This window comes from Manis pentadactyla, chromosome 8 (genome assembly GCF_030020395.1).
Source record: "Manis pentadactyla isolate mManPen7 chromosome 8, mManPen7.hap1, whole genome shotgun sequence".
In the NCBI taxonomy this organism is placed as follows: Eukaryota; Metazoa; Chordata; class Mammalia; order Pholidota; family Manidae; genus Manis; species Manis pentadactyla.
This window is the reverse complement of record NC_080026.1, coordinates 133,420,374-133,443,930: the sequence shown is the minus strand read 5'-3', so window position 1 is coordinate 133,443,930 and position 23,557 is coordinate 133,420,374. Positions and strand designations below refer to the sequence as shown.

The 23,557-nt window shown below is 46.2% G+C and overlaps 1 long non-coding RNA gene across 1 annotated transcript in view; it reads left to right on the top strand.

Moving 5' to 3' along the window:
- The first annotated feature begins 743 nt into the window (after positions 1 to 743).
- LOC118919225 (uncharacterized) overlaps positions 744 to 23,557 on the top strand; it is an 82,710-nt gene continuing 59,896 nt past the window's right edge. The window contains exons 1-2 of the long non-coding RNA XR_005027416.2: positions 744 to 1,059; positions 4,534 to 4,879. This is a non-coding gene — a long non-coding RNA (uncharacterized LOC118919225). The remainder of the gene's footprint in view (positions 1,060 to 4,533; positions 4,880 to 23,557) is intronic.

The following is a 23,557-nucleotide window of genomic DNA, read 5'->3' as shown; positions in this document are numbered from 1 at the left end:
GCTGGAGATCAGAGAGGGCTGCCTGGAGGAAGCAACACCCAGGCTGAGACCTGAAAGGCCAGCAGAGTGAGTGGTGTGAAGTAGGTGGGGAGGGGTATCTAAGGTAGAGGGAAGGGGGTTATGCTAGGCCTGTGGGCAGGAGGGGGTAGGCAAGGGTCTCCATGAGCATCGAGGAGCCCAGGGTCGGGCTGCGTTTCGGGGGTCCCGGACCTCATCCCCACCCGGGGTGATGGAATTTTGATCTCTCCTGTCCCCACGGCTAAGGCTGCTGAGGATCTCCTGGTGCTGACGGCCTTAGGCCTGGGGCTGAGGACAGCTGTAGGGGGAGGGAAGAGGCTCTGCTCTGGGGCCAGGGGCATCAAGACCAGGAAGCCAGGGGGTCCCTGACCCTGGGACTGAAATCCTGGGCGTGTCCTGGAGGCTGCCACGGCCACAGCATCCACAGCTTCTGGACAGAGCCTGGCCTTTCTGAGCCTGGAAAAAACACAGCACGTCTAGAAGGATGAAGGCAGCTGGAACCCCCAACAGAGGCTGCTGGGATTTACATCTGTGAGCCCAGAGATGACAAGTGTCCTACCTAATTCCAGGACGGTGGGGGCGCCCAGGGAGATGCGAGCCTCCCCACGTGGGCACGGCCCGGGGCGGGGGCCTCCTTCTCGGCCAGCCTCATCTGCCAGGGGGCGGATGGGGAGCAATGGGGTTTACTTCCCCCCTGACGCTCGGCCAGGGCTCTGGCAATTGAACTCGCTTCCGTTCCGCTGAGCACCTCGGCGCGGATGAAGGAGCACGATGCATCAAACGTGAACAAGCCGCAGGGCCCAGAAGGTGGTATGTGGGCTGCAGGCGCCGGATCGGCCTGGCCTCCTGCCCGCCCTTCCTGCCCGCCTCGCAGCCTCGCTGGCGGAGGATCAAACAGCGCAGACGCGGCACAGGAAGCGGAGCCGCGGGCAGGGGCTTCCTCCACCCTCACGGCTCTCCAGCAGGAAAGCCGCTCCGGGAGGGCCAGGAACTGACCGCGAATCAGCCTTTCTCGGTGATAAGCGGCCTCATGCCAGCGAGGTAAGAATGTTCTGATGAGCGCAGGTCCTTTTGCAAGCAGGAAGGAGTGGGCTTTGCATTTTCTCCCTCCTCTGCATCTCTCTGAAGCGTGAGGCCTTAACGTGTGCCAGGCAGAGGGGAGGGGGGGTAGGTATCTGTTTGATCATCCACCCCATTTAGGAAGGCCTGAGCTTGGTGGTGTCTCTGAACCCCACTGCTGGGCTTGGTGCTGGCTCCGTTGTGAGGGTCCTGCCCCCCATCAGCCGAGCAGCCCACGCCTCTTCCCCGGGAACCTCTGAAGCTGGGGTTGAAGCTGGCCTTCGGGACGAGAGCTCAGATTCGCTTGTTGGCCAGGGTGTCTCTGGCTGCTCCTCCATGAGCTTGTCTGCTGCACCAGTCCAAGGACGGAGGATGTGAAGGGCAGGAGGGAGGCCTGTGTCTGCAGGCTAGGCTCTGGGAGGCAGCACAGGTGCAGGGCCAGTGACTGAAGAGTCTCGGACAGGGTCCAAGCGGGAAGCAGGGACTCACTTGAGCAGAGGCACGAGAGCTGGAGTCCCGGCGGTAGGCCTGAGGACCTGCGGTAATAGCCGGGCCAGCTTGCATGAGGCTGGAGGACGTGGGCTTGATTCAGTAGGTGACGGGGGCCACAGGATGTTAATGAGGGAGAGCGCGGCAGGTACGCTGTGCTTCAGGCGGCCTCCGGTTGTCATGCAGAGGCTGCCTGGGGCAGGAGATGTTAGAGGCGGGAGTCTGGAAGGGTGGTGGGGGCCAGAGGAGGGCGGCCCAACAGGGTGGACTCCTAGGTCCTGGGGACAAAAGAGGGGCAGAGAGGGAGGGAAGGCAACAGTGCGAAAGGGCTCCCTCTCTCCTTCCAGGCTGCGCCCCGGATGTGGTGGGCAGCTCTTTTTGAGGAGGTGGGGAGCCCAGGGAAGGAACAGCAGGATGCTGGGGGAGACAGTGCCTGAGTTTGTTGAGCTGGAGGAGGATGGCTGGCCCTTCCTGCGGCCTGAGGCTGAGTGCGGAGAATCAGTCCCTGGGCCCTGCCCTTCTCTTTGTTGGGGTCTGGAGTGTGTCCCTGCCAGGGCAGGTGCCTTGGGGAATACTAGGTACCAGAGGGCCTCCCAGAACGCCTGTGGTAGCCCTGCCGCCATGGCCCGTGCTTTGCTGAGCTGATGATGGTTTGGGGCGGGAGTGATTATAGTGTCTGAACACCAGGACCACAAGGTAAAGAAAAGCACTGTTGCAAACACATGCCCTCAGAGAACTTACAGGAATTTTTGTGTTTCCTTCAAAAGATAGAGAATTTGCTCTGTTGCCCTGCGTTCATGAGAAGTGTACCTGTGAATAGGCTTCAAAAATAGTGCCTCTCCGAGCTCTGCATTGTGCTCACTGTCTTCAGGGACAGGGACAGGGACAGGTGTGGGTGGGTGGCCTGTGGGTCCAAGCCCAGGACACACTTAGATCATGGTGGGGAGACGAGGCATGCTGTGGAGGGCGCCCCGGTCAGCTGGCTGTGCCCCAGGGCCTCAGGACTGCAGGGTCAAATGCAGGAATGACAGACATCTTTAGGGAATGGAGGAGCTGACACGTGCACCCTGATGCCCTGAGAACCTTAGGGCTCCCTCGGCAGAGTGAACCCCCAGAGAGAGGCCTGTCCCCAGATAGGGCTCCACTGAAGACACCTGACCTTATCCAGGTCTCCTTGCTCATCAGCAACCCATGGGGACTTCCTTCCCCATTTCCCCCTGACCACTCCCCCAGCCTTAGCTGTAGAGATAGGAACTGAGTCTGTCTGTCCTCCGCAGGGAGGAGAAGAGTTTCTTAAGTGGTTGCAGCCCAAGGGTGGAAAGAGGATGAATGCCAGGTGCTGAGCAAGCCCCTCGGACTGAACAAACTGGCTCAGACTGTGCCCAGCTTCTCCCCAAACCCGGTCCCCCTGTTCCCTCACTCCACTGGCTGCGCATGCCTCGAGTCAGCCTGTCCGCTCTGCCCTCCCCACACCCACATCCAATAGGTCACCATGGCTGATGCCAATCCGGAGACATTCTCTGAGTCCGTCCCGTGCTCTCCTTCCCAGCAGTCCCCTCTGGGCTCAGGAGGTCTCTGAACTGGTCACCACGTCCAGTCTCTCCTCCACACTGTCCCCAGGGGGGTGGTCCTGAAACCCGTCTGCACGAATGGCCGTCACATTGATACTTCCGTACCTCCCCTTGACCCCTTAATGTCTGCAAGATGAATTTTAATGTTGGGGCAGGTGGTCTGGATCCTGCTGTTCCCATGTTACACACAGAACTTTGTGTCACCGAGGCCCATGGGCAATTCCACATGTTTTCATATGTTGTTCTTTCTGCCAGTAATGCCTTCACCTCTCCCCTGTCAGCAAGGCCTGGTGATGATCAGAGTAGCCATCCCAGAGTAGATGGCATCTTTGCATGTGAGTGACACCATGGAGTATCAGTCCCTGGGCCCTGCTCTTCTCTTTGTTGGGATCTGGAGTGTGTCATCGCCATTCATTTGCTAAGGTGGTTGGTAGAGTGTGCATGAGTGTGTGTGTGTATGTGTGTGATGTGTGCACCTTTGTACTCATAGCCTGGTTCCTGGGAACATCCTGCAGCACGAAAAATTTCTTCCCAAGGCAGCCCTGGGCTGCAGGCCCTGAAAAGTGCACCATGTCTGCAAGGCAAGCTGGGCCATGCCCTGGCTTTGCCCCACTGCTGGACATCTGGTCATATCAGCCAGCACCACCCGGCATGGGCATGAGCCTTTGGGAAGTACATTCATAAGCACAGCCCATGGACCTGCCAGACTGGCCAGGTGCGGGAATCTGAACAAATGCCATTTGCACAAGTCGACCCTCAGACGAGCACGGCACCAATTATTTCTCCATCAGCAGCTGTGCCAGTCTTTTGCAGCATAATAACCGGGAGTTTGGGGAGCAAGCATCCATGAAGGCTTTGGCTGGGGAGCTTTTTCAGCTGTCTCTGTCTTTCCCAGCCACTGTCACTCAGCAGGCACAGAAAAGACCTCAGCCAATCTCCTGGGGCCTGCTTATGGCCACCCTGCCACTCTCCCTGCAAGGTGGCTCCATGCCTGGCACCTGGCCTTGACCGTTTTCACCACAGTCCTAAGAGGTAGATGCTGTGATCCCCTCTGAAAGAAAGGGACAGTAAACATTAGCAGGGGGCTCTTGGGGGCTCATGGAGGAGCTGGAGTTAAGCCTGGGTGACTCAAACTCTGTCCCCTTCTGCTGTACTTTCTGTCCTCAAGGAGTCGGGAACGAAAGCCTTTCATACCTATCCTGTTGCCTATCTGTTCACCTTCATCCCCAGAGGCTCCTCTTAGACACCCTCTGCTCTAGGTACATAGAATTTGGTCTGGGGAGAGCAGAGCAATACATTCTCTGTGTCCCTCAGCCATGTGGGCAGCCAACATACATTGGAGGCTTACTCTGCAAGTAAGACTACAACAAATGGCCATGGCTTCTTCCCTTCCCAGGTTCACACCTCCTTGCCTTGTTACTTTGGGGACCCTCTCACTCCAGCTCTGGGCTTGGCCACGTGATTTGCTTTGGCTGCTGGACTGTGAGCATGTGTCGTAAGTAAAGGGGCTCGAGAAGCTTGCCCAGGGCAGCTGGTCCTCTCTTGCTGCTCACGGAACTCTGCTTCTGTGTGAAGAAGCCTGGGCTAGACTCCTGCATGAGAGAACCATGGCCCAGTTGCATCTGTTGCTCGGTTGCAAACCTGCCAATTGCCAGACATGTGGATGAGGCATTCTAGAACATCCAGGCACTAGCCAAACCACCACTGACCAAAGGCTCACAAGAAAGCCCAGGAGAGATCAGGTGAGTCAGCCCAAAGCACACGAACTGCCCAACTGACCCACAGAATCATGAGTTACGTAAATGCAGGTTGTTTTAGGCCACTGAATTTTGGGGTGGTTTGTTATGCAGCGAAAGCTAACTGTTGACATTGTGTTGTCAGGTTATTGTATTTCCGTTACTATTGCTGTGTAACAAACCACCCCTGAAGTGAATTGCTTAAAACAACCATTTCATCATGCTCATGGACCGGGCTAAGGATTTGGACGGGGCAGCGCAGGAATGACACGTCTCTGCTCCTGATGTCTGGAGCTGAAGGTTTGGGATGCTGACGTCTGGGGCCCGGAATTATCCGGAGGTGTATTCACTGCCTTCCTGTGTTTGAGATTGTCTGTCAGCGGCGTCTCAGTTGTGGGAGCCTCTCCATGTGGCCTGAGTTTCCCTACAGCATGTGGCTTCCTGGTAATTGGAATTTAATGGAAGCCCAAGGCTCCAAAGGCGAGCACGCCAGCTAATGGGGGAAGGTCACGTGACTGCCTTTCGTGACCTTGCCTTGGAAGTCACACGGCATCACCTCTGCTACCTTCTACTGCTCACAGGCCAGTCACAGGCTCTCTGCTCCCCCCAGATTCAAGGGAGGGGAGTAAGACTCCACCTGGATGAACTCACGGGGCAGGGAGTGCACTACGGTCACTTTTGGACAATACGAACTGCCACTCATTATTTCACCCAATTCCTGCAACAGCCCAGTGAGATAGGGACTGTTGTTGTCTCCTCTTTTCAGATGAGAAAACCGAGGCTCAGGTGGCTGGTACTGTGCTCAAGGGCACAGAGTCAGTGCATGTTGGGGCTGAGCCCAGCCAGCCCTCCATGCCCGTCATAGGCTGCCTTTTGGTACCTCCAGGTGTCAGGCACCCTTGCATCCCTCTCTGTCAGCTTTTTGTTTTGTCTCAACTTCCATCAGACACCATCTAATAAGCAGCTGTGCTTCTCAATGTCCTTGGCCTCTGTTGGGCATCCCTGCCCGTTTCCCTAATCCCTGTCCAGGGCCTAGGGGACTGTTAGTGGGGGGTTGGGCAGAGGGATGAACTCTATATACCTGATTGATCACCATCCCCCCTTTTTCTGCCAAAACAGATAAAATTTGAAGGTACCTAGAGGCAACTTGAAGTAAATCCTAAGAGGATGGACCAGGGGTTATGTCTCTGGATTTTTAAAGATTTGTTTATTTGTGTTACAAAGTTATTACTACATGAGTTTTTGCAGTTCACTTTCCTACTTTGACCCTCCTTCCAGCCCACTAAAAATTCCAACTTCGCCCACTGACATTCGCCCCCTCCTTTCCTGGGGAAAGATGGGAGGGCCCATATTGGCAGCAGTGTCCTAGTAGGGGCTTTTATTTTTATAACTTTATTGACATATAAAACACACTTGTGATACGGGTCGATGGACACAATGCCCATTAACAGAAGAGTGGAGTACGATTGCCTGATAAAACACAGGGTACGATGTTGCATCTGAACCTCAGATACGCAACGAGTACTTTAGCTATAAGCATGTTTCATACTTATAAAAGGGCACATGTCATAAGTGTACAGTTTGGTGAATTTCCACAGAGGAACACATCTCCGGAACCAACACCCATATTAAGAAACCAACATTCTAGGCTACTCGGATGTTGCTTGTATCCCCATCTGGGAAGTACCCATCCCCCCCATCTCAACTTTGAGGAGCTTGGGGAAGTTTTGCCCGGTTTAGATATCATATAAATGGAAGCATGTGATTTGTATTCTCTTGTGTCCGACTTCTTTTGTTCATCACCATGTCTGTGAGATCCATCCATGTTATGTATAGCAGAATATCGCTCATTTTGGATAATAGTACTGTATAAGATAGATTTATACTAAAAAATTATTTGTTGTTTATCTGAAATCTGAAAAAATTCACTGGGTGTCCTGTATTTTATCTGGCAACCCTATTCTATTCTGTTAATGGACATTTTATAGTTTTCCATTTGGGCTATTATGAATAAAGCTAGTGTTCTAGTATGTGTCTTTTAGTGAACATATGGACTCTTTTCTTTTGGGTATTTACCTAGGAGTGAAATTTCTGGGTCATAGGGAATGCGTATGTTCAGCTTAGTATATACCCAAAAGGTGTTCCAAATGGTACCAATTTACACCACACCCAGTAGTGTGTGAATGTTCCAGTTGCTCTGCATCCTCGCCAGTACTTGGCATTTTCCACCTTTTTCATCGGATCCTTCTAGTGCTGTATCCTGTGTCAGTTTCACTGTGGCTTTAATTTGTATCTCTCCAGGACTCATGAAGCTGTCTCCTTTTCGTGGGCCTCGTAGCCATTCGGGTCCCTCCTCTGTGAATTACCTGTTCTAGCGGGTTGCCCAGTGTTCTGCTGCGATACCTGCCATTTTCTCTGGAGGCATTTCTTATATAGTTGGGATTCAAATTATTTGTCAGATACATGTATGTCCTTTTGGGGTGTTTTGGGGAACAGTTGAGAGGATTTATGGCTAATTGTCAGTCTGTGGGTGACTTAGAAGAAGTGGGTGGAAAGAGGAGTTTAATAAGCATTGGTATGGATGGTGAAATGGATCTTCACCAATGGCTTTTGAGAGACAAGTGAAGACCAGACTGTGTTTCATTGACTGCCTTACACATTCTGAGACTTGGCCATGTGGAACCCTTAAATATATTCAGATCTTGAAAGGAGGGGGCAGTTAGATTTCCACTACATTGAGTTTATAATGTGTCCTGAGAAATTTAACCTGGAGAGATTGAAAGCAATTCCAAGAAATTTGTCTCTGTCCCAGCATAGACTCTACTGCATGTTTCCATATCTTGAGGGAAGATAGGTCATCTCTAAGGGAACAGAGATCCTCATTTTTCACACAGGGATAATCACCTACCCTGAATACCCACTTGATAAGAATAAAATGTGTAGTATTTGAACACTAGTGGCATCTAAAGGGTACACTTAATTCATAAATCAAGGCTGTTCAGCAGATGATATTTATGGCAATTCTTGCTGGAGGAAATACTAAAATTTGTTAGAATTGTAAATGCTGCAGCACAAAACACCACAGTCACCAGTCATAATTGATGACTTCCTCTTGGATGTATTGAATAAATTAATTTCATTGCTATACAGATGACATTAATATGCTTTTATAATTAATTTAGTTCTGTGAGCTGCTTTGGGTGCCAAGATTTCACTGGAGAGAGAAAATGGCTCAAGGAAAAAGGCAACCCATGAAGAATAATTTGAAACCAAATAAAGAATAAATAACACTCTGAAAGGCAACAGCAGGCTTGGTGGGACACGGTCATAAAAAAGGGGAAGTGGGGAATTGAGGGAGGTGGAGAAGGTCAGGACTATGAGAGCGTTTCCCATGTTGCTGCCTTTTCATGGGGCTCCCTTGTGGGCGGAGTCTGTGGCTTAAGAACCGCTATGTGGGAAAGCCTCCCCTTGAGTGGGGATCATGGAGCTCTCCTGAGCTTGGAGCCCTCCATCTCCAACGCTGGTCTCAGAAGCAGGATTCTGAGGGGCTCCAGGAAGGGTCATCAGAGGATCCAGGCTGCTGATTTCTTGGAAAGCAGGCTCCCTCCCAGTGGGTTCTTTACAACTGAACAACTGAAAAATGACACTTATGGGCCCTTTCTTCTTGCCAGGCACTGTGCTAAATTCTTTACATTCATTGTGTCAACAGAATCATTTCTTTCCCCTTAAAAACGAACCTTTAACTTTAACATGTTACAAAATAATGCCTGTTTTTTGGGATATTCTTTAGGAAATACAGTTCAATACACTGAGCCATGCTTCCTCTGGGAGTGTGCTGTTCCCCGTGCTCCATTCAGGGGGTCGGCAGCAGGAGCCCTGTGCACTGGGGGAGGGTAGGCCACCGAATATTTTTCCTTAAATTTTCTTTTCCTTAAAAGGACTCCCAAAATGTAGGGAGAGAATCTTTTATGCTTATCCTTGCCCAAGTGTTTGAGTAACGCATAAGACTTAGGCATGGCCTGATTTAAAGAGTCATATTTCATTCAAAAATCCTCTCAAATATGGCCAGTTTAGATGCATTGTGGGAAAGAGAAATGATCTTTCTCTAATCCTGAGAAGCACAAAGTTAGGGATCTCTCTGCACAGGCATGGTGAATGCCCAGGAGCTAATGTACACCAACTAGGAAGTTTAATTGAAGAAAATGATCCCCAAACACAATTTCCCCGGATTTACTATTTCATCAATGCAGTCAGCTCCGACTGAGCACTAGCGACACGCCAAGCGCTTGAGAAGATGGTGGTGGAGACTGTGTGTTATGTATGTGTACAAACACATGTGAGAATGCATGTGACTGTGTACATGTATGCACATATGTGGTCGATGGCATACATGTTCAAATACATACGCATTGTGTTCACATGTGTGAACACATATGCATGAGATTGTGGCTGTATATGAGTGTATGTACATGTAAGTGAGTGTATGGGTTGTGTCTGTGTGACTGTGCTTGGGAATGTGTATGTGTGTATGTGTTGTGTATGTCTTTTGTGTATATGTATCTGTTGTGTATAGCTGTGTGCATGTGTGTTGTATGTATACATGTGTGTGTTTATATGTGAACGTATGTCTGTTGTGTATTACGCATGTGTTTGTGTGTTGTATATGTGTTGTGCATGCACGTGTGGTGTGTGCATACATTTGTGTTGTATGTGTATGTGTGTGTGTGTGTGTGTGTGCGTGTGCATGTGTGAGGTGAGAGAGGAGGGCATGAAGAGGGAACGGGACACTGTCCTGCCCCAGGAGCCTGTGGCTTTGCCTCGGAGTGAATACAAGGCCTATGCACAGCATCCTCATCCTTTGGTGTCCAAAACCCACTCGGCCTCCCTCCCCCCTCTCCCCTCTTCTCCTGCTGTCTGGCTTCCTCGCCCTGTTCCCAGCTCCCCATCCATGATGCTTTTGCTTTGTAGGCCTTTTGCCCAGAACACCTTTGCCTCCCTTTCCTGCAGCTCAGCCCTGCCTTCCTGCGGTGGGGGGATGGTCCTGAAATCATTGCTGGCCCACGCTTTCCACCCCCATCACCTTATAGTGACTTTGAAACGATTCCAGCTGGGAGGCAGCCGGGTGTCGTGAGTGTGCATGCTGTGTGAACACCGTGGAGAAGCAGATTGTGTGTCAGTGTCCAAGATGATAATGAAGTGTGTTTCCTACAATTGTTCAGCATCAGTCTAGAGGCTGAGGTAGTGGAGGGAAAACTACTCTAGACAACAAATGAAAACTATCGGCTGAGCTGGGGTCCAGAGTACTGGGAGGGTGGGTGGGGTGCCCTTGGAGGGGGGACCCCGCTCTTGGGGTTGGTTTGCACGGCTGGTGACCTTGGTTAGGCTCCCAACCATGGCTTCACACTGAGGCTGCAAGCGTCTGCGGGAGGAAAGCCGCTAGCTCACCACTGAAATGAGTTGGTCTGCTGGTGAGAAGACGCCCTGCCACCTGCTCTGAGGAGCCCAGAGAGCTTGCGGATCATGATGCTGGGCAGCCAAAGAGGTCAATGCATCCTCTGGCCTTACTGCTGTCTCCTTGGAGATGAGGAGGATGAACAGCTTTTCCAAAGTTGCCACTCTCGGTCTAGGTCCCTCAAGTGGACTTGGAGCAGAGTGGTCACAGGTGTGACAGGCAGCCTCCACGAGGGCGCCTTCTGATGTTCGAGCTCCACGTCATCCTCTGGACTTACTGATTCTCTTCTAGTAATAGAGGATTGCCAAAAAGATGTCAGTGACTTCCAGGATTCAATTATAAAGACTGTAGCTTCTGTTCTGATGTCTTGATCTCTCTTGCTCTCAATCTTGAATCACAAGCTGCCATGTTGTGAGGACACTCAGGTGGAGGGGCCCTGTTATGGGCTGAATTGTGTCTCCCCAGAATTCATGTGTTGAGGTCCTAACCCTCAGTACTTCAGAGTGGGACTGCAGTTGGAAATAGAATGTTTAAAGAGGCAATTAAGTTAAAATGAGGCCTTTAGGGTGGGCCCTAATCCCATGAAGACTGGTGTCCTTATGAGAAGAGGAGGTTAGGACACAGACGCACGCAGGGAGGACCATGTGAGTTCACAGAGAGGAGATGGCTGTCTGCAAGCCACAGAACAAGGACTCAGGAGAAATAGCCTGCTGACACCTTCATCTCAGATTTCCAGCCTCCAGAATTGTGAGGAAATAAATGTCTGTTGCTTAAGCCCCCAGTCTGTGCTACTTGTTACGGAAGCCCAAGCTGACTGATGCAAGCCCATTACCATCAGTGAGCCTAGAGGCACATATTCTGAAGTTTGTCACCAGCCACCTGAGTGGGCTTGGAAGTGGATTCCCCAGCCCCAGTTGAGCCTTGATGTCTAACTGCAGTGCTGGCTGACAGAGGTCTTGTGGGAGACCCTGACCCAGAGGCATCCATATCTGGATTCTTGAGTCACATGTTATCTCACTTATACTGTGAGATAATAACTATTGGCTGTTTTAAGCTGCTAAGTTTTGGGGTAATTTGTTATATAGCAATAGAGAACTTATATGCTTCTGCATTTTTCATGGCTAGGATGATCATATATTCTAGACAACACCAAGACACTTTTGAGAGTGAAAGGCTAAAGTAATTAAGATTTCATATATTTTGAAAATACTTATTTCTCAACAGATTGGTTTTATATTGGTGCTATAAGTGGTTCTATTAAAAACTGTTTCGATAATAAAATTCTTTCTAAGACAAAAATTAACATATATTCATGTACAATAAAGTAAAATTTAAAAGAACTTCTTTATATGGATTATCTGAATATAAAAAAATAACAAAAGTAGAATAGTGAACTTTAATCAGTTTCTTAAGCCATGTCTGTCTCTAATGTGATGTCAATGGTATTACATTTTTTACTGCAATATGCTCTTATCATTTATATTGTATTTTTTTCCTTAAATTTCCCTTGTCTTCAAAGAAACATTTATGGGTTAGTAAGTTTGAAATTATTGACACCTTCAATCTAATCCTCATTTGGAGACCATACTAGGGAAAAACATTCTCTTTATAGGTGTTGAGGTACCTAGTCAGCTCATGGCAAATGAGGGAGATTCTTTCTCAATACTCATTTTTTGGCATTAAAATGTGAGAACTTTTCAGCCCAAATACTTCACCAGGTGCTATCTTTTTGTCTCCTTTCAGAGTAGCTTTCTTCAACAAATATTTTTATAAGACAAAATTCATCAAATAAATTGTCTCTATGATTCTTTCGAGTGCTTCATTAAATTTAGATGCTGCAAAATTATAGGTCTTTTCAGCTTCATGCTCTTCTGAGACAGAGTAATTTTTTTCTAATTAAAAATAGAAGCTACATCAAGAGTCTTCTTACAAGTCAAGATATTCTGAAGTACTATTTTAGAATTTCAATATTGAGCTCTCATCAATTGATGTGTTCCAATTTCTTCCCTGTTTTTAGGGATAAGTTCTAATGTCTTCATTGGCAAGCTTTGTTTCCAATTAATGCAATTATTTGAAAGCCTCAACAACGGAAAATTCATGTGTTGAATAATTTGGTCAAGGATCTCCAATTTTTTGAAAAACATGTATCCAAAATTGAAGGGACTCATTTACAAAAAGGTTCAATGTCATTGTAGATTGAATTCACACTCAGGTCGACTTCGACAGCTCCAACTATTCTAACATCTGATAGATGACAGCAGAGAAAGAAAGCACATTAAGCCATGCTGAAGCATGTTATTTTTTTTTCATTTTTCATTAGCCTTGTCACAAAACGTTGGCAACTACAATTTTTACTTCAATTGGTAGAATGTCACAGCCTGTGGATTTGATTATGAATTGTATGTGTACCCTGACCAATGCCAAGTAAATTTCTGCCTCATAGGTTTCTTAATAAGGGTGTTGTTTTTACCATGACATTGAGCTCCACCAAAAATAGTGTATTTGTATTGTCACTGCAAAAACAAGTACTGTTTAGCTTCAATGTCAACTTCACAGTAGTATTCCTGATAGTCTCAGATGATTCACAATAAAGAAACCTCCAAAAGCTTTATTCTGAGTCCATGACTTGGGTGAAAAAATGGAAACATTATAATTAACTGATTTTCTATTTGACGGATCTTATGACAGCAAAAACAATCCCCTTGCAGCATTTTACCATGTGTATAATTTTTCTGATGAAGCCAACATATAAACAGATAGCTTCACTTTTTGCATGTGAACATGAATGAGTCTCATTTTTGATTATGATGCAGAAAGTGGTAAAAGACTGTGTTTCCTTAAGAAACACTGGATAAAAATGTTACATATTATATATATTTTAATGTACATATTAATATTACATATTTTTTCTTTTTTATTGAAGTATCATTGATATATAATTTATATTGGTTTCAAATATACAACACAGTGGTTAAATAGTTATCCACATTATTAAATCCTCACTCCAAGTAGTGCAGTTACTATATGTCAACATAGGAAGATGTCACAGAATCATTGGCTATATTCTCCATGTTGTACTACCATCCCCGTAACCAACTTATATTGTGATTGGGAATGATTGTGCCTCTTTATTCCCTCTCCCCCACCTACCCTCCTATCCCAGCCCCTCTCCCATGGTAACCACAATTCTGTTTGTGTTCATTCTGTTTTGCTTTGTTTTTATATGTCACAAATAAGTGAAATCATATGGTATTTGTCTTTCTCCACCTGGCTTATTTCATTGAGCATAATACCCTCTTGATCCATCCATGCTGTTGCAAATGGCAGGATTTCTTTTTTATGGCTGAATAATATTCCACTGTGTATATGTACCACCTTTTCTTTATCCATTCATCTACTGATGGACACTTAGGTTGCTTCCATGTCTTGGCTATTGTATATAATGCAGTGTAAACATAGGGGTGCACATATCTTTTCAAATCAAGGATCTTATTCCTTTGGGTAAATTCCTAGAGGTGGAATTACTGGGTTGAATAGTATTTCTGTTTTTAGTTTTTTGAAGAACCTCCATACTGCTTTCCACAGTAGCTATACCAATTTACATTCCCAACAAAAAAGAGGGTTCCCTTTCTCCACATCCTTGTCAACACTTATTATTTCTTGTCTTTTGGATAGTGGCCATTCTAACTGGTATGAGGTAATAACTCATTGTGGTTTTGATTTGCATTTCCCTGATGATTAGCTATGTGGAACATCTTTTCATGTGCTTGTTGGCCATCTGAATTTCTTTGGAGAAATGTCTGTTCAGGTCTTCCACTCATTTTTTAATTCGGTTGTTTTTTCTTTTTTTTTGGTGTTGAGGCATATGAGCTTTTTATATATTTTGGATGTTAACCCCCTATCAGATAGATCATTTATGAATATATTCTCCCATACTGTAAGTTGCCTTTTTGTTCTGCTGATGGTGTCCTTTGCTGTACAGAAGCTTTTTAGTTTGATGTAGTCCCACTTGTTCATTTTTTATTGTTTCCCTTGCTCAAGGAGATGTGTCCAGGAAAAGACTTCCCATGCTTATGTTCAAGAGATTTTTGCCTATGTTTTCTTCTAAGAGTTTTATGATATATATTTTTTCAAACAGTCATTGAAGAGCTGCATGGGTGCAAAGAAGTTATATATCAGGGAGAAGGGCCAAGCCTTTCTAGATGAGCAAAGACTGGTGACTGATTTTTATACTTGGGAGATGTTACCTAGACAGGATATGGGTGGGCAGAGGAATGAGTTTGTCATAGATAAAGATATTTTACTGGAATGAAGTAAGCCAAACTTTTAAGTACTCTGTGGGCTGGTATGAGGGATTGGAATTTTGAAGAGCCCCAAATATAGAACTAATGTTCTTTGTCTGTAGTAAGCTAAGTAAACTATGGCTGTGGGTGTGCCTAGAAAGCAGAGATCTAATAATCTCATAATGCCTTTGCTGGAAGGCAAGGTCTGATTTTAATCTCTAGCACTTAGAGACCAGAGGTAAACAGAAATTAATTTAACTTTCAACCCTGCTCTAACCAAGCTTAGGTCCTAATTGGATTAAAGTGATGAACCCTTTAGCCAAGTCCTTGACAGAGGAAAGTGCATGAGTTACCTCTACTCTTCTCTACTCTTTTTTACCCTCATCTCTACTCTTTTTTAAATATGTAATGTCCAGGATTCATTTAAAAAATATAAGCCAAGTAAGGAAGCAGGAAAATGGGACTCATAATTAAGAGAAAAATTAGCAAATAGAAGCAGACCACAAATAATACAGATGGAATTAACAGCCAAGATCTTTAAAATACCTAATATAAATGTTTTAAAAATTAGAGGAAAAAATGGTCAATATGGTTGAATAGATGGAGAATTTTAGTAGAGAAGTAGAAACTTTAAAATGAAACTAAATGGAAATTTTAGAGCTGAAAAATTTAAATTTTAGTTCATGATCTTCCCTCTGTATATGTCTGTATCCAAATTACCTCTTTTTATCAAGAGACTAGTCCTATCAGATTAAGGATTACTCTTACAATCTCATTTTTTCTTAATTACTTCTTTAAAGGTTCTGTTGCCAAATACAGTCACATTCTGAAGTACTGGGTGTTAGGACTTAAACATGTGAATTTGAGGGGACTCACTTTAGCCCATTAATACTCTACAGTGAAATAACCTCTCTTTTTTTTCTGTATCTTTATCTATACCTTCCTTTTGATACCACCATTCTGCTTCATCTTCTGGACATTTCTGGATGTGGCTAATTCTTTTTATTCCCTGAGGGCAAGGTAAGTGCCTGCTTCACCTTGCATCTACACATCACCTCGCACACTGTTCTGGTTTTATATTTCTTTTAGAGAGAGGCATTGAGAAGGCAAAGATATAAATGTGACCTAAGATCCTCTTGAGTATGTGTCAGACGAAGACAGACAATGAGGCTGAGAATCAAGAAGAGTGGGAGAAACTTTCTGGCTTTTTTGAACTCCTTAATGTGAGGGACTATGTTTGGATCCATTGTATCGTCCCAGGGTAAGAGGAGGCACCTGAGCTGGTCTACAGGGAATGACGTGGTCAGAAGAATGCATTTATATTTTTACTATAAAAGACATGTATATGCACCAAACAGCTCAGAATGGTACAAGAGAAGAGAAAACTCTCCTAGACCTTTTCCTACAATCTCCACCCTAAGTGTTATTTTATAGAAATAAATTTAATTGTTTTTAGTACTTGAGGGCTCATGCCCATGTCTGTGTACTTTACATTCACTAGTCTCTCTTAGGCAGGCAACCCCCACCTGTGTTGAGTGAATCCCTAATATGAAAACAGTTTCAGCTCGCTTATTCTATCCCACCTCTCTTCACATCTATCCCTTCAAAACCTTCATTTGTTGCATTAATATTTCAGTTCTGCTGAATTACCATCATAACGTTAAATACTATCCTTATACCTCTATTTTTTTTGTTATGAAAATTTTCAGTTGTTGCCCATGTAAGGGATAGAATTAATGTTCTTAGTTTCTTTACATCTTCTCTCTTTATCCCACCCCTTTTCAAGTTTCTGCCAACCACTATAATTTCTGCATTGCTAATGTTTATACCATGTTAAAAGAAAAATTGAGCTTTTGATGCTTTATTTATAGATTAGTTATTAAAGTAGAAAAAGGATAAATATGAAAAGAGAATATTTTAAGAGCCTGAGTGAAAAGCATTTTCTTTTGTTATATTCTGTTGATTGCTCACACTTTGGTACATTTTAGTTTCTTTGTAATTGGAACATGACTCTTTCTTGTTTTTTTTTCTTTCCTGCAGTTTCTAATTGCCTTGTTTTTTCATTTTAATAAAGAACTATATACCTCCATTATATCTTTAAGTCTATCCATCACTCAAACAAACATACTCTGTGTTTAAGAAATGCTTTATTCTTCATTTTTTTTCTTCTCATAGGTCTCTTTCAATTACACAGATTGTTTCTAGTAGTGCTGCCCAGCTGTGATCCTGGAATTCTTTTCCTCAGCCTCCTGGAATGCCTACTCTTTTTTACAATTTCCATGTTTTTTTTTTTCTTGCTTGGATTTATTTTTAATTTTGCTGAAGAAAATCTTGAGAGAATGTTTTTCAAAAAGAATATTTGAAAGTAAATTTTCTAAGTATTTTTACACCTGAGCTTATTTTGTCCTTACACCAATTTAATAGTTTTCTTTTAAAAAAGATTGAATTGTAAGTTTAGGATTTCATGTCTTTCACGAGAACCTTGGAGCATTGGTCTATTTTGTTCTAGTTTCCAAGGTTGCTGAAGAGAAGGTCCATCTCAATGTGACTGTAATTCCTTTGCAGATAATCTTGTTATTTGTGTCTGGAAGTTTTGAGTATCTTCTGCGTGCTCTTGGAGTTGCAGTTTTCAGGAGAATGTGTCTGGGACTGCATCTTTTTTCATTCATTCTTCTTGGTACCTGGTGGGTCCTATCAACCTGAACATTTATGCATTCCTTCAGTACTTGGGGATGTTATTCTATCATTTGTATAATTCATATATTTTATACATTTTTTCCCAGAATTCTTAGTAAATGGACACATAATGTAGATTGATCTGATATGCCTCATATTTTCTCTCTTATTTTCCTTTGTCTTTTTGCTATACATTGTGAGGGATTTCCTGAGCTTTAAGTTTTTTTTTTTCCTATGGAATTTTTATTTTAGCGATCACACTTCTGAGAAATCACTTTCATTCTCTAATTGTTCCATTTAAAACATAGCCTGTTCCCGTTTAAGGAACACAACACATACCTTCTTGAATTTCACTAAGGGCACTAATATTTTAAAAGCTCTTTTCTGTTCTTTGAATTTTGTTAGTTTGTTCACCCTGGTTCTTACCTTTTGTGCTATTTGTCTTCTTCAACACCGTGTTCGGTTGTCCGTATTCATGAAGAGAGAAGTAGGGGGATGAGCATTTGTGGTTGGTGAGGGTTTCTTTGTCTCTAGAGAAGATTCATTCGGCTCGGACTCCTGCCTGGACAGTGGGTCCTTCCACTTGAAGATTCATCTATTCCTTTAGCACTTGGGAATGCTATTTCATTATTCATATACATTAAAACAATTTTTAAAATTAAAGTATTATTGATATATCCTATTATGAAGGTTTCACATGAAAAAACAACGTGGTTACTACATTTACTCATAAAGTCCCCACCCATACCCCAATGCAGTCACTGTCCATTAGTGCAGCAAGATGCCACAGATGCACTATTTGCCTTCTCTGTGCTATAGTGTTTTTCCCGTGGCCCCTCACACCATGTGTACTAAACATAATACCCCTCAGTCCCCTTCTTCCTCCCTCCCCACCTGCCCTCCCCCACCCCTCCCCTTTGGTAACCACTAGTCCCTTCTTGGAGTCTGTGAGTCTGCTGCTTTGTTCCTTCAGTTTTGCTTCATTGTTACACTCCACAGATGAGTGAAATCATTTGGTACTTGTCTTTCTCCGCCTGGCTTATTTCACTGAGCATAATACCCTCTAGCTCCATCCATGTTGGTGCAAATGGTAGGATTTGTTTCTTACTTATGGCTGAATAGTATTCCATTGTGTATATGTACCACCTCTTCTTTATCCATTCATCTACTGATGGACACTTAGGTTGCTTCCATATCTTGGCTATTGAAAATAGTGCTGCAATAAACATAGGGGTGCATATGTCTTTTTGAATCTGAGAACTTGTATTTTTTTGGTAAATTCCAAGGAGTGGGATTCCTGGGTCAAATGGTATTTCTATTTTTAGTTTTTTGAGGAACCTCCATATTGCTTTCCACAATGGTTGAACTAGCTTACATTCCCACCAGCAGTAGGACGGTTCCCCTTTCTCCACATCCTCACCAGCATTTGTTGTTCTTAGTCTTTTTGATGCTGGCCATCCTTACTGGTGTGAGGTGATATCTCATTGTGGTTTTAATTTGCATTTCCCTGATGATTAGTGATGTGGAGCATCTTTTCATGTGTCTGTTGGCCACCTGAATTTCTTCTTTGGAGAATTGTCTCTTCATATCCTCTGCACATTTTTTAAAAAGGTTATTTGCTTTTGGTTGTTGAAGCATGTGAGTTTTTTATATATTTTGGATGTTAACCCCTTGTGGGATATGTTGTTTACAAATATATCCTCCCATACTCTAGGATGCCTTTTTGTTCTGCTGATGGTGTCCTTTGCTGTACAGAAGCTTTTTAGTTTGATGTAGTCCCATGTGTTCGTTTTTGCTTTTATTTCCCTTGCTCGAGGAGATGCGTTCAGGAAAAAGTTGCTCATTTTTATTTTCAGGACATTTTTGCCTATGTTGTCTTCTAAGAGTTTTATGGTTTCATGACTTACATTCAGGTCTTTGATCCATTTCGAGTTTACTTTTGTCTATGGGGTTAGAGAATAATCCAGTTTCATTCTCTTGCATGTAGCTGTCCATTTTTGCCAAAATCAGTTGTTGAAGAGGCTGTCATTTCCCCATTGTATGTCCATGGCTCCTTTATTATATATTAATTGACCATATATGGTTGGGTTTATATCAGGGCTCTCTATTCTGTTCCATTGGTCTGTGGGTCTGTTCTTATGCCAGTACCAAATTGTCTTGATTACTGTGGCTTTGTAGTAGAGCTTGAAGGTGAGGAGGATAATCCCCTTCATATACATTTTATACATTCCCTCCACTTTATTTTTTTTCTAGAACTCCTAATAAATGCTAACCTTTGCCCCAGAGTAAGCATGCTCCTGAGAGCTCTGGCCATGTTGCCTGCATGGTTTTCCATCAGTGTGAACAGGCCAGGAGCAGTCAAGCCAGGGGGGCCCAACCTGCCAAGCACTCCCCACCTACCCTCGCTGCCCTCTGATGTAGGGAGGAGTGCCATCATCAGCTGGGGAAATGAGGCCCAGGTGGGAATTAAGACCCTTGGATTCTGAAGCCCAGGCTATGGCCTCATGTGACAGAAGGACACGGAGGCTTAGATTCTGGGATGGAAGAATGGAGGAGACTTGTGGGCTGAAGGGAGAGGAAGGCGTAAAATTAGCAGAGGGGCCATCACAGACACAGAGATGGGTGTGGTGGGCGTGGGGGGAGCTGGGCAGAGGGGAGACTGCCTCCTGGACTGTGGGGAGAGGTGAAGCATGGCTGTGGGGCCCTGTCGAGCTGGAGTGCAGAAATGCAGGTCTGGGTACCAGCATGACCACCAGGGAGGCTGGGGGCATGGGGTAGCCACCCTCTGGAGAGAGGGTAGCAGGGACAAGCAGAGTCCAAGCACTGCCCCTCTTTGGGGGACAGAGAGCGGGGTGTGTGTAGTTTCTACTCCTTCCTTCCTTCCCTCCTGCCTTGACTCATCTATTCAGCACACTGACTGAATGTCTCTGATGTCTCAGTCTGGCCAGACCCTGAGGGACACAGGGTGGACAGGCTGCACCCCCTCACCAATGCTGCTTCTATCTTCATGACAGTGGCCCATGAGACACACTCCGTGTTTAAAGTCAGTGGCAGCCACACACCTGCTGTCCTGCAGCAAAAGCTGCGATGCCTGCCACACGTGTGAGCTCGTTTGTTCCTGGCACTCGTGTCCAGGTTGGAGTGTGGATTTCAGTGTCACCTGGTCTTGGGTGTGACCTCAGCTCTGCTGGGTGACCTCAAGCAAGTTGCTATATCTCTGGAAGCCTCAGTTTCCTCATCTGCAAAGCCAGGACAGTAGCATTTCTCTCTCTTAACTTTTCTAAGCCTCAGGTGTGCCCACACTATGTGGGGTCAGGACACCCACCCCTCATGGTAGCCGTGAGGGTTTGTGCAGGTGGCCGCTGGTGCCCCCAGTTTACAGAGAGGGAAACGGACCCGGGGCTTGGTGGCTTCCCTCCTCATTGCTGGTGGATCCAGGTTCACCGCTGTGGGTGGAGAGCCCAGGGGCCTCTGGATCTCGGCCCATCCCTTCCGTCTTGCCTGTTGAGCTGGACAGAGCCGCAGAACAGCGCGGACTCCTTGTGCTATGCCACGTGAATCCCTGCTCCAGCACCACAGAGCCGGCAGTGAGGGGGCACGACCTTGCCTTCCGAGGTGGGACTGTGTGACGGTTCCAGCACTTTCAACAGACACAGGGACACGCTTCCTGCTGTGTTCTCACACCTGGCCTGAGCCCTGATGAGTGAGGATGGGCTTGTTCCCAGGAAATGGGCAACTAAGGAAGCACAGCTGGCAGAGAAGCTGTCACCAGAGATGTCCATTGCCCACTGTGGGCTCCAGGCCGGGTGGCTGGTGGCCCCAGCACACACAGTGAGGCTCACCTTCTGTCGTCAGCGGCTCTGAGCAGCGAGCTGGCTTTGCCCTGCTGAGCACCACAGAGTGGACTACACACTGTGAAGTCCGTCTTACAGACTGATAGCTGCTCCCAGGAACAGGTGACACTGAGCTGGGTTATGATCTGAGCACAGTTCTGATCTGAAGGGAAATGGATTTTGTGTTATTCAAGCTTGTCCGGAATCAAATCAACCTCCCGCTGTTGAATCTTGCAGGTCCACCCAGATGCTTGCTGGGCTCGGGGTGCTGCTGGCTCTCTTGTGGGGCACACAGTAGCCCCACAGGTCTCACGAGTTGCGGTTTACAAAGTGTTGCCAATGCCTGGCTTGCACGGGGTCCTCCTCCAAGGTAGGCAAGCCGGCTGCACACTCTGCCCATTGAACAGCACAGGCAGGGCTCAGAAGGGCTGTGCTTGGTTTAAGGCTCTCCTCCTGCCATCCTGGAATTTTAAGTTTTATCTTTGAACTTGTGTTTTGTAAGTGAAGTCTGATGGGACCATGGAGCACGCACATGGGCCAAGGAGATGGTGCAGTGTAACAGTCGGTGGTTCCTTGCTGCCCAACTTGAGCACAGAACGTGTGGACCCCCGATGCACAGGGACCCCCAATGCACAGGAACTCAGTGAGACTCAATGTGAGTGCCAGGCTCGCATGTTGTGTCAACAACTGGGTGAGCAAGGACACTGACATTCCCAGAGGCCACGCTGACCATTCAACCAGAACTTGCTTGAACACAGGAAGAAGGCAGTGATGTCTAAGAAACATGAAGGACCGAGGAGCCCCATCCTGTCCTTAGTCATGTCACGTCCCATGTTAGCGAAGATGCTGGCACGGAAGGACAGGGAGAGACAGGTGGCTATGGTTTTCCTTCCTCCCGGCCCTTCCTTACTCAGCAGTGAGACAAGGCACAGCATGTGGGTAGAACGTCAAGGCGCACAATAGAAAACGTGGGCTTTGGGCAGTGTTTCCATTGTCCTGGTGAGGACGAACTACATCTGCACGTGTAAGCTACAAAATATGAAGTATGTAATTTAAATGATTCCATATGGGAGTTAAATGCTCTTATATTTGCATGTCAAACAGGCATCAAACAATATATACACAGGAATGGTGTACACAGAATGGCATTAAACAGCACATAAAAGCACCATGACAAGTCGAGACAGAAAGAGAGGGAGGGGGAGATTTTAGGGAAGAGAGTAAAAGGCTTGGTATTTCTGTAACTTTAATGGCACATTTCCCTCATTTTTGAATAAGGGTCCCACAATTATGAAGACAACCCTGGGAGGGAGAATGGAGACTGAGAGGATGGAGCCCCAACAAGATCCCAGAGTTATTCTGGGGGCGATCTGGGAGTAGATGCAGGTCTCTGATGGAGTCTGGGGGCAACAGCCCCTGTGAGGATGATGAAGATGGTATCAAGAAACCCCCATATGTGCTGAGCACCATACATTTGCCCGAGCATTTGGGCCTGGGGCCTGGAGGGAGGCCACAAGGGCTGGGGAGCCCTCCTCACAGCTGGAGGCCAGTCCCCATTTCCTGTGACCTTGAGTAAGGCCGGCCCTCCAAGGGCTTCAGCCAGACTGTGGTTCAGATCTGATGGGATCACCAAGGGGTGGCAGAAAGGGCTCAGTCTTGGCTGACCTCAGTTCCCTTTTCTGGAGAATGGGAGCTGGACTTGATTGTCTCCTAGATGCCGTGTCCAGGGGACTCTCACAAAGCCTTTTCCCACAGGCTGGGCCGAGAGGCTGGGTTTCCTGGTTAATTTGGGTGAGAAACTGTTCAGGGAGTTTGACCACCACTCAGCCCAGGTCCATTGGAGGTGGGGCTGTGTGGATCATCAGTCAGAGGTGGCCCCTGGCCCCTCAGGGGACTGGTGTGGGTGGCAGGGGACGCCCGAATGCGCCTGGGGGAGCATGCTAGGTTTTCACCCCCTGTGCCCAGTAGAAGCCTCTGTTGGCAGCACAGAGGGCCTCACAATCTTGGTCCCAGCTTTCTGGGGCATTGATTTACCAGATGCGCTAGTCTACCATTGGTAACTAATTTAAAACAACATTTTATTAAAACAAACAAAGATATTATGAATTAAACATAACATTTGCATGAACTCTGAAGATCAAATAAGAGACACCGAGACATTACGCATTCTCAGAGTTACTGCTCCCAGGAGTCCAGATTCGAGTTTACTTTGCTCTGCTTTGTGCTCCCCTGGGGCCAGAGGGCGGGCGGGCAATGATCCCTAACCCTGCCCAGCACTCTAGGGTTCTCAGAGTGGTGGTGGTTTTATCTCAGGACACCCGAAGGACCAGGTGAGGGAAGCAGTGTTAACTCCCTTTCCCCCATTTCACATGCAAAAATGCTAGCTGGGCTCGGTCCAGATGGAACCCGTGTCTTCAGACACGCTAGCAACCTTTCCCCT